Source organism: Limanda limanda, chromosome 15 (assembly GCF_963576545.1).
Source record: "Limanda limanda chromosome 15, fLimLim1.1, whole genome shotgun sequence".
In the NCBI taxonomy this organism is placed as follows: Eukaryota; Metazoa; Chordata; class Actinopteri; order Pleuronectiformes; family Pleuronectidae; genus Limanda; species Limanda limanda.
The window spans coordinates 4,159,751-4,169,544 of record NC_083650.1 but is presented as its reverse complement, the minus strand read 5'-3'; positions in this window follow the sequence as shown (position 1 = coordinate 4,169,544).

The window sequence follows — 9,794 nt, the reverse complement described above, 5'->3', positions numbered from 1 at the left end:
ACCGGGGCTAATATAGACCCAGCAGATTCTTCTAGACACCCCCGCCCTCACCCACCCTCACCCCCCTAACGCCAAGGGTCTCCCTCGGATCCAATCAGGGGCGACGCCAGGAAACGTCTCATTACCTTTGTGGCGATAAAGCTGAAACAGAAAGGGCACGACATAAGTGTGTTCGATTCCTGAAAGGTCAGCGGCAGACGGTTATTACAGCAAGGTCGCGGGTTCAAATCCTGCCGCCACATATCACTCCCGGAGCTGCCTTCCACCAAATCGGATCCCAAACCGACAAGATTCTTTTGTTTCAGGTTTATTTTCCTTCACTATTTCATTCATCATCTTTATTTTCCTGAATAATCGAAACGTAATTTATGTAAATTCATGTGCAGTTGCCAAGATGACAGATTCAAATGGTTTGTTTTCCCCTATTCAACAATCCAAAGCTTGGTATTTATTTTACTTCAGCAAATCCCCCCATGAGATTTCTAATTGAATGATTTAACACAAACTAAACACAGACGTCGTGTTGCATGTTTCAAAAGATCAATCTTAATCTTTTGAACAGCAGGAAATGTTTGTTGGGGGCCACTTTCATCCAGATCTGGTGCTTTGGTAAGCATCTGGGCAGAAGGACGGAATCAAAACAAACCAATGAGGGAACGAGTCTTATGTGTTGTAAACTATAAATGCTCTTAAATCATCGTTGGTGTGAGTGGAAACATTCTGAGGATGAGTCAAGTTTTATAATGTGCACAGAACAGTCAGATCTGAGGCACGGTAACAGATGCTTGTTGGGCTTTTATTTTGGCAGGTGATAACAACAGGTGAGGATTTCCTGACGCACACAAACACACGAAGACAAACACACAAACACACACTGCTGAGTGGTCAGTATGTGTAAGGTTTCAAGGGATGGCAACAGAAATATTTCTCACTTTTATCTTTTATATTCACCTCATTAATTTGATTATTCATTTTTATTGCATGTACTTTGACTATTAAATTATGTCCAAGTCCCATCTGTTAACATGGAGAGGGCCAGGATTTAAGCAGTGATTGTATGTAACAATGTACATTTACTTTGTTACTGTCTTTAGATAAATCTTTTACGCATGTACTTATATTTTCGATACTTAAAAGTATGTTCAAAAGCAAAAAAATTACTTAATTTTACAGAAGCAGAAGAGTTGGTGAGGGACTTTTACTTTAATAAATTGTGTCTATTTATTTGTACTTCCTCCAGCACTGGGTTTATGACCCATACTGCAGCCACCAGGGGGCGATCCAGATGTTTTGGCTTCACTTTTGGGAGTGGTCATGTCCTCCATCTTTATGAGCCTGTGGGTTGAAGGCAGGACAGACACTGCTACTGTGTGGAAATAAACTGACATTTTAAACATGTTTAGGTAACAGAGGGACAGCCCGAGCTGCTCAGCCTCTTAAATCACCGGCTAAGTTTAGACTCCTTTTGTCACAGAGGAATCTGACAGAGACAACCTGGAGCAAATAATGAGGAGGCGGGTAAATGACTGCTACCAGCCACCGGGGGGCGATCTAGATATTTTGGCTTCACTTATAGGAGCCATCATGTCTTTGGTCCGTAACCTTCCTCCCTCCTCCTCATCGTTTTAATTACTGATCTGACCTTTGTCACAAGCTGCTCAGTTAAGAAGCTGTTTCAAATGACAAACTATTCACAAGAGCTCAGAGGTCAGTACAGGTTTTATAATGCTAAAGGATCACACACACACACACACTTTCCTGACATTAATGATTTTGCCTGAGAGCTATATAACATGTTGATCCCATAATAACTATATGTTCAACTGGCTCATTAAATTGAATGGTCTTTGAACGCTGCAGTGAGCAGGAAGTAAATGTAAAGAAAGAACAATTACGTTTTAAAACGATAAATCTAAAAGTGTAAGAATACAGCATTACTGGTAATTGTATGTGTGTCTCTTTTCCATTAATGTTTATGTGCTTGGAGTTGTTTTCTCATCTGTTGACCTCTTTATTGCCTCTGTTCTTCCTGTCATAGACAGTAAATTGATTTATTATTTATGCTCCGTTTGTGCGTCTGTGTTTTTGTGTGTTTATATATTTGTACCCTCAACCTGCTGATGAAAACTGTCCTGTATGACTGAATCTCACACATTCACATGTTGGACACACTTTCATTAATGTCTAGTGCTTTTAGAATAATAAACATAAAGATATATGAATAAAACATAATTTTACTGGTAATCAAACAGTATTTTCGGTTGAATGCCATTGATTTATTATTTATGCTCCGTTTGTGCGTCTGTGTTTTTGTGTGTTTATATGTTTGTACCCTCGACCTGCTGATGAAAACTGTCCTGTATGACTGAATCTCACATATTCACATGTTGGACACATTTTCATTAATGTCTAGTGCAGGGGTCGTCAACGTTTTTCAGGCCAAGGACCCCCAAACAGGTGGAGAGGTAGAGCAGGGACCCCCTACTATATATATTGTATAAAATTATCTTTTATATTAAACTGGGCCTAGTGCGATGCATAAACATAACTACCCTGATATTGTGCATTCAATACTAAGCTATTCAAATATTACACTGGTTTATATATTCATGTTTTTAATTTAAACATGTGCAAGGTACAGGGTGGCCATGCCACTGCCATTTATGAACATACAGTGGGTACGGAAAGTATTCAGACCCCTTTAAATGTTTCACTCTGTTTCATTGCAGCCATTTGCTAAAATCAAATAAGTTAATTTTATATCTCATCAATGTACACTCAGCACCCTATCTTGACAGAAAAAACAGTAATGTAGAAATGTTTGCAAATTTATTAAAAAAGAAACTGAAATATCACATGGTCATAAGTATTCAGACCCTTTGCTCAGTATTGAGTAGAAGCCCCCTTTTGAGCTAGTACAGCCATGAGTCTTCTTGGGAATAATGCAACAAGTTTTTCACACCTGGATTTGGGGATCCTCTGCCATTCTTCCTTGCAGATCCTCTCCAGTTCCGTCAGGTTGGATGGTGAACGTTGGTGGACAGCCATTTTCAGGTCTCTCCAGAGATGCTCAATTGGGTTTAGGTCAGGGCTCTGGCTGGGCCAGTCAAGAATGGTCACAGAGTTGTTCCGAAGCCACTCCTTTGTAATTTTAGCTGTCTGCTTAGGGTCATTGCCTTGTTGGAAGGTGAACCTTCGGCCCAGTCTGAGGTCCAGAGCACTCTGGAAGAGGTTTTCTTCCAGGATATCTCTGTACTTGGTCGCATTCATCTTTCCTTCAATTGCAACCAGTCGTCCTGTCCCTGCAGCTGAAAAACACCCCCATAGCATGATGCTGCCACCACCATGTTTCACTGTTGGGATTGTATTGGGCAGGTGATGAGCAGTGCCTGGTTTTCTCCACACATACCGCTTAGAATTAACGCCAACAAGTTCATTCTTGGTCTCATCAGACCAGAATATCTTATTTCTCATAGTCTGGGAGTCCTTCATGTGTTTTTTGGCAAACTCTATGTGGGCTTTCATATGTCTTGCACTGAGGAGAGGCTTCCGTCGGGGCCACTCTGCCATAAAGCCCCGACTGGTGGAGGGCTGCAGTGATAGTTGACTTTGTGGAACTTTCTCCCATCTCCCTTCTGCATCTCTGGAGCTCAGCCACAGTGATCTTTGGGTTCTTCTTTACCTCTCTCACCAAGGCTCTTCTCCCACGATTCCTCAGTTTGGCTGGACGGCCAGGTCAAGGAAGAGTTCTGGTCGTCCCAAACTTCTTCCATTTAAGGATTATGGAGGCCACTGTGCTCTTAGGAACCTTGAGTGCTGCAGAAATTATTTTGCAATCTTGGCCAGATCTGTGCCTTGCCACAATTCTGTCTCTGAGCTCCTTGGGCAGTTCCTTCGACCTCATGATTCTCATTTGCTCTGACATGCACTGTGAGCTGTAAGGTCTTATATAGACAGGTGTGTGCCTTTCCTAATCAAGTCCAATCAGTTTAATTAAACACAGCTGGACTCCAATGAAGGAGTAGAACCATCTCAAGGAGGATCAGAAGAAATGGACAGCATGTGAGTTAATATGAGTGTCACAGCAAAGGGTCTGAATACTTATGACCATGTGATATTTCAGTTTTTCTTTTTTAATAAATTAGTTAAATCTGTTTTTTTCTGTCAAGATGAAGTGCTGAGTGTACATTAATGACAAATAAAATGAACTTTTTTGATTTTTGAAAATTGCTGCAATGAAACAAAGAGTGAAATATTTAAAGGGGTCTGAATACTTTCCGTACCCACTGTACATCTTGCATACAACACTGAGCTATTAAAGTAATTCACAGATTCATGTTTTTATTTTAAACATACATGTAGAAGAGACAGTGAATCCTCAAGCTATCTGTGGATGGCACACATACTCCCACATTAGATGTGCGATGTCGGACCCTGATGGGTAGCACACAACTTATCTAATCTTGGATGGATGGAGGTTGTCAGGCAGAGGGTAAAATCAGCCTCACAATATGTTGGATGCATGTTAATGTGTATTGAAAGACATTTAAATTCGTGGGAAAAAAAAAAAAAAAATTATAACATTTTTAAAAAATTGTCTAATCACCCAAAGATTTTGCGACCCCCCCTGCAGTACCCTAGGGGTCGCGGACCCCCTGTTGAAGACCTCTGGTCTAGTGCTTTTAGAATAATAAACATAAAGATATATGAATAAAACATAATTTTACAGGTAATCAAACAGTATTTTAGATTGAATTCCATTGATTTATTATTTATGCTCTGTTTGTGCGTCTGTGTTTTTGTGTGTTTATATATTTGTACCATCAACATGCTGATGAAAACGGTCCTGTATGACTGAATCTGACTTGTTCACACGTTGGACACATGTTTATTAATGTTCATTGTTCCTTTTAGATTAATAAACATAAATATAAATACATAAAACCTAATTTTACTGGTAATCAAACAGTCTTTTAGGTTGAATTCCAATGATTTATTATTTATGCTCTGTTTGTGCGTCTGTGTTTTTGTGTGTTTATGTTTGTACCATCGACTTGCTGATGAAAACTGTCCTGTATGACTGAATCTGACTTGTTCACACGTTGGACACATGTTTATTAATGTCCATTGTTCCTTTTAGATTAATAAACATAAACATAAATGAATAAAACCTAATGTTACTGGTAATCAAACAGTGTTTTAGGTTGAATTCCATTGATTTATTATTTATGCTCTGTTTGTGTGTCTGTGTTTTTGTGTGTTTATATGTTTGTACCATTGACTTGCTGATGAAAACTGTCCTGTATGACTGAATCTGACTTGTTCACACGTTGGACACATGTTTATTTATGTTCATTGTTCCTTTTAGATGAGTACACATAAATATAAATGAATAAAACCTAATGTTACTGATAATCAAACAGTGTTTTAGGTTGAATTCCAGTGTTTCTAGCTGCTGTTGTTGAAGCTGAACTGACTCTACTGTTCACCTGCTCTCAGGTGTGTCTCCGCCCGCCTGCTCCTGCTGCCTCCCGCACTCCGCCCAGCAGCAGGGCCGCACCGTGCACAGAACCCAGCGAACACCCTGCAAATACAATTAACCGAATAAGTTAAAGTTATAGAAACAGGTACACTTGATTTCCAGGCCTTGAGTCTAACTGACCAGCAGCAGATTCAGCGGGGGGCAGCTCCCGGTGTGACCCGGCCTCCGGCGCTGGGAGCCGGGCGAGCGGTGCCACTTGTTGCCGGCCGGCGGTGATGATGGCGGGGCGGGTGGAGGGATTAGACCCGGGAAGAGCACCGGGAAAACACGCCGACAGAGACGGTATGGAACCGGGCAGAGAAGTGAAGACCTCCCGCTGAGTCTCTCACGGAAGCTCCGTGGACAGTTTCACACCGACGGGACTTTCTACGGCCCGTAGTCCGGGATCCTGCTCCGGTGCCCGGGCCGGGCAGAGCAGCAGGGCGGCCGGGAGGAGGAGGAGGGAGGCCGGGGGGAGAAGGAGGGGAAGGCCGGTGGATTTACAAGAGCTGGGTTTTTATTTAAAGAGGCAGGAGTCAGTCAGAGACTAGAGGATAAAACTATAGACGGTGTATAAAGTTAAAACCAGGTTCATAGACGGTGTATAAAGATAAAACCAGGTTCACATCACAGACTGTATATAAAGTTATAACCAGGTTTATAGACTGTGTATAAAGATAAAACCTGGTTCATACCATAGACTGTATATAAAGATAAAACCAGGTTCATACAATAGACTGTATATAAAGATAAAACCAGGTTCATACAATAGACTGTATATAAAGATAAAACCAGGTTCATACAATAGACTGTATATAAAGATACAACCAGGTTCATACCTGTATATAAAGATCATTCAGGTTTTATGAAACACAAAGTAGAAATTAAGTAGAAATGTTGAGCAAAATGTCACTTAGTAGTTTTATTTTATTTGTTTGTACTGATAGATATGTTTGAGTGAGAGATCTTCAAAAAAGTTGTAATGTTGAGAACAAAGTTGAACTAAATCATAGTTTCATTTTACCTGAGATCTGCTGTGATCTATTTCAATAGGATGATATTGTATTTTTCACCTGAAACAGACATTTCATATAAAGAGTTTACGCTGAACAAAAGTTTTGACTCGCCCACAAAAATTCTTTGACACAAATGAAGAGGTACACATTGAGTACTAGATATTTATTTAGAAAAATAAATAAGACCAACAGGAGTGACAAATCATCAATAAATCCTCTTCCCATTTTCAAACGTCAACCTTTCTAGAACAGAAACTTCAATACACAAGAACTACTATATCAAACACCTGCATTTATATTCAGTATCATTACTACACTGTTGTGCGGTGTGGAGATTTACTGCATTATACTGCGGATTTACTATTTACTGCACTTTCTGCCATCACACTCTAGCAGAGAATATAAGGAAAATATGCAGAGGTTGAGGTTTGTGTTGCTAACAGGATGGAAGTGAATATACATATATTTGAATCAAAGCCATCAGCGCAGTTTGAAAGTTGAAGGGCTGAACCTTAAAGAATATGTTATCTGATTATATCCTTCCGGCTTCAAACTACAATAATGACTTTACGCTAAAGCAGTTAATCTTGATAAGGTTTAGCTGGTGGTATAATTCAGCTAATTGAACATTTTATTGTAGTTTAGCCAAAGTGAAAATATTTGAGCTGTATGTAAACTAAAGGTTAACTCACAGGCCGGTTAAAGACATTTTGGGTAATGTTGCCTTTCAGTGTAGGTTAGTTCTATATTAACCAGTTTATTCTTTACCAACAAAGCTTGTTTGGTTTGGCAAAAAATTGCTGTGTTGGTGTAGCTAACAGTTAAGCTGCTAATATATTAGGTTTAAGCTTGTATTCGAGCTAAAGCAGCTAATCTTAATCAAGGTTATAGGTTAGCTAACAGTTTGTTGTAGTTAAGCTATAATGTAAAATGCTTTTAGCTAAAGGTAGGCTAAAGCTAAACTAACAGACCAAAAATATATTTTGACTAACGTTGCCTTATCTTAGTTCTCCGTACGCCAGTTTAGTCTTTACCCACAAAGTGAAGTAAACAGTTAATCCGCTGAAATATATGGTTTTAGCCTGTATTCAAGCTAAAGCAGCTAATCTTGATCAAGGTTATAGGTTAGCTAATTAAAGTTTGTTGTATTTTAGATTAAACGTTAAGAGGTTTTAAGCTAAAGGAACAGACCAGTTTAAGACTTTTTTGGTTACGTTGCCTCAGTTTATTTTATATCTTCGTTAGCCAGTTTAGTCTTAGGCCCCACAGATGGTTTGTAAAGCCTTAATTTGGATGATCTATTGCTAATATTACAACACTTTAACAGCCCAGTTAGCATCTTCAACATATTAGTTATGTTAGCTTAATACTAGTTTACTCACTAGACACACTAGCATGGCTCAGATTAGTGAACAGTCTGACGCTGTAGCTTTTTATCGGTTAAGACTGCTACAATCTTTAGTTTAAGTTTTGTTGAGGTTTTGTTGACTTGGTTGCATTGATGAAAATCTGGCATGAGAGGAAATCGGTACGTGTTTTGTGAAAACATTCAATAAGACTGTTGGGGAATGTTCGTTAACTCCACACAGACCAACAGGGAAGATTGGCTTTTCAAGAGCCACTTTACAATCAACACCAAAATCCCTTTTAACCGCCGGTACGAACACCAACAACATCACAATCACATTCCACTAAATCAACTTTCAGCAAAATATACAATTCAAAGATGCAAATAGGAAAATGAAAGAAAGAGAGAGAGATAAAAATGAGCTGAACAGCACCAGAACACGGAACTTTTTTTGTTTCGTAACTAAAGTGCATTTGCAGGCCTCAGGGCTTCCAGCATGAGGGTATTCGAGAAAGAAAGAAAACAGTCATTTTGGAAAATCCTACTGATTGTCCCTGTACCGAGATATTATCCAAATCTGATATCAGAGGGGAAAACTTTCAGGGGTCAAGGACGTTTTTAGCCTGGATCAGCACAAAGACCGGAGGCAAGAGGTTAGCTTAGCTCCAATAAAGTGGAAAAACACCCAAATCATGGCAGGAGGATTCCCAAAAATATAAGGTTTCCTTCAAAAAGTGTTTCTCAGTACTTGACTCTGGCAGCAATTATCCTTTAAAACTATCTGTAATTGAATCCTCTCCTTTTACCAGGATCATTTTTTCTAAAGCAAGAACTTATCGGCAGAAAGAAGGATCAAAACAAGGTGTTTGTCCTTATCATTTTGTGGTTTGAGAATGTTCGAGTATAGTTTGGTGCATTTGTCGGTAAACTCCGTCCTGTGCTGTCCACCTAACTGCATTTAATTCAAGCCAAAACCATTTGTTCATAATGACAAAGGCAGATTTAGCATTGAAGTAACATTTTGATATACAATTACTTCAGATGGTACAAGACAAAAGCAGCTATCAATTAGACTAAAAATGAATTATTTTCACGGAAATGTCAAAACCAGATTTTTATTAGCTATTGTTAACGAGCTAATTAGGTCACTGCACCATTAATTGCTAGAAAACAAAATTGCTGCTTGTCCTTTTAATTGTTTTAAACTTGTTTAAAATAAGAACTTTGTAAAAGCATCTTAAAAACATACTGTATTGTAACAAACAGTATATTATATCATGCTTAAAAGTTAATGCTACAGCTAATAGATTCCAGGCGAATCTTCACTATAGAAAGGTCCATGTTTTAAAGAAATAGTTTAGATAAATGTTTTATTCTTAATATTTTCAAACCAAATGATTTCACTTTCATGTAAGAAGAGAAAAATAATGAGCACTAACTGAAGTGTTTATCGCAACCACGAGATATAAACTATAAAAACAATTTACAAAGCGGTTCAGAGCTGCTGCGCTTCAGGACAAAATTAATGTCCTGCTAGAATAAATTCCTACTCTATCTGTGCTCTTGTGTCTGTAGTTTCAGAGAGTCAAAGAACAAAACTACCATCCACACTCTTTAAAGACACAGTATTTTTCTTACCATATTAAGAGAAGGTAAAGTAAACAGTGAAATTTAAAGCTGTGTACACAATTATGTTTAACTCACAGCGAGCCCCTGTCAAATCACTCTGCAGAGAACTGAGCTGGAAAAAACACAACAGAAGAATTCAATCAAAAGCAACAGACAATAAAAATACAAACAGAAAAATCGCAAAAATGTGCTGCTAAAAAATCTCAACACACAATAATGCATATTAACACTTTGCTTTTCCTTAAAACTTGAGAACACTTTCGCTGAAGGGAAACGAGGA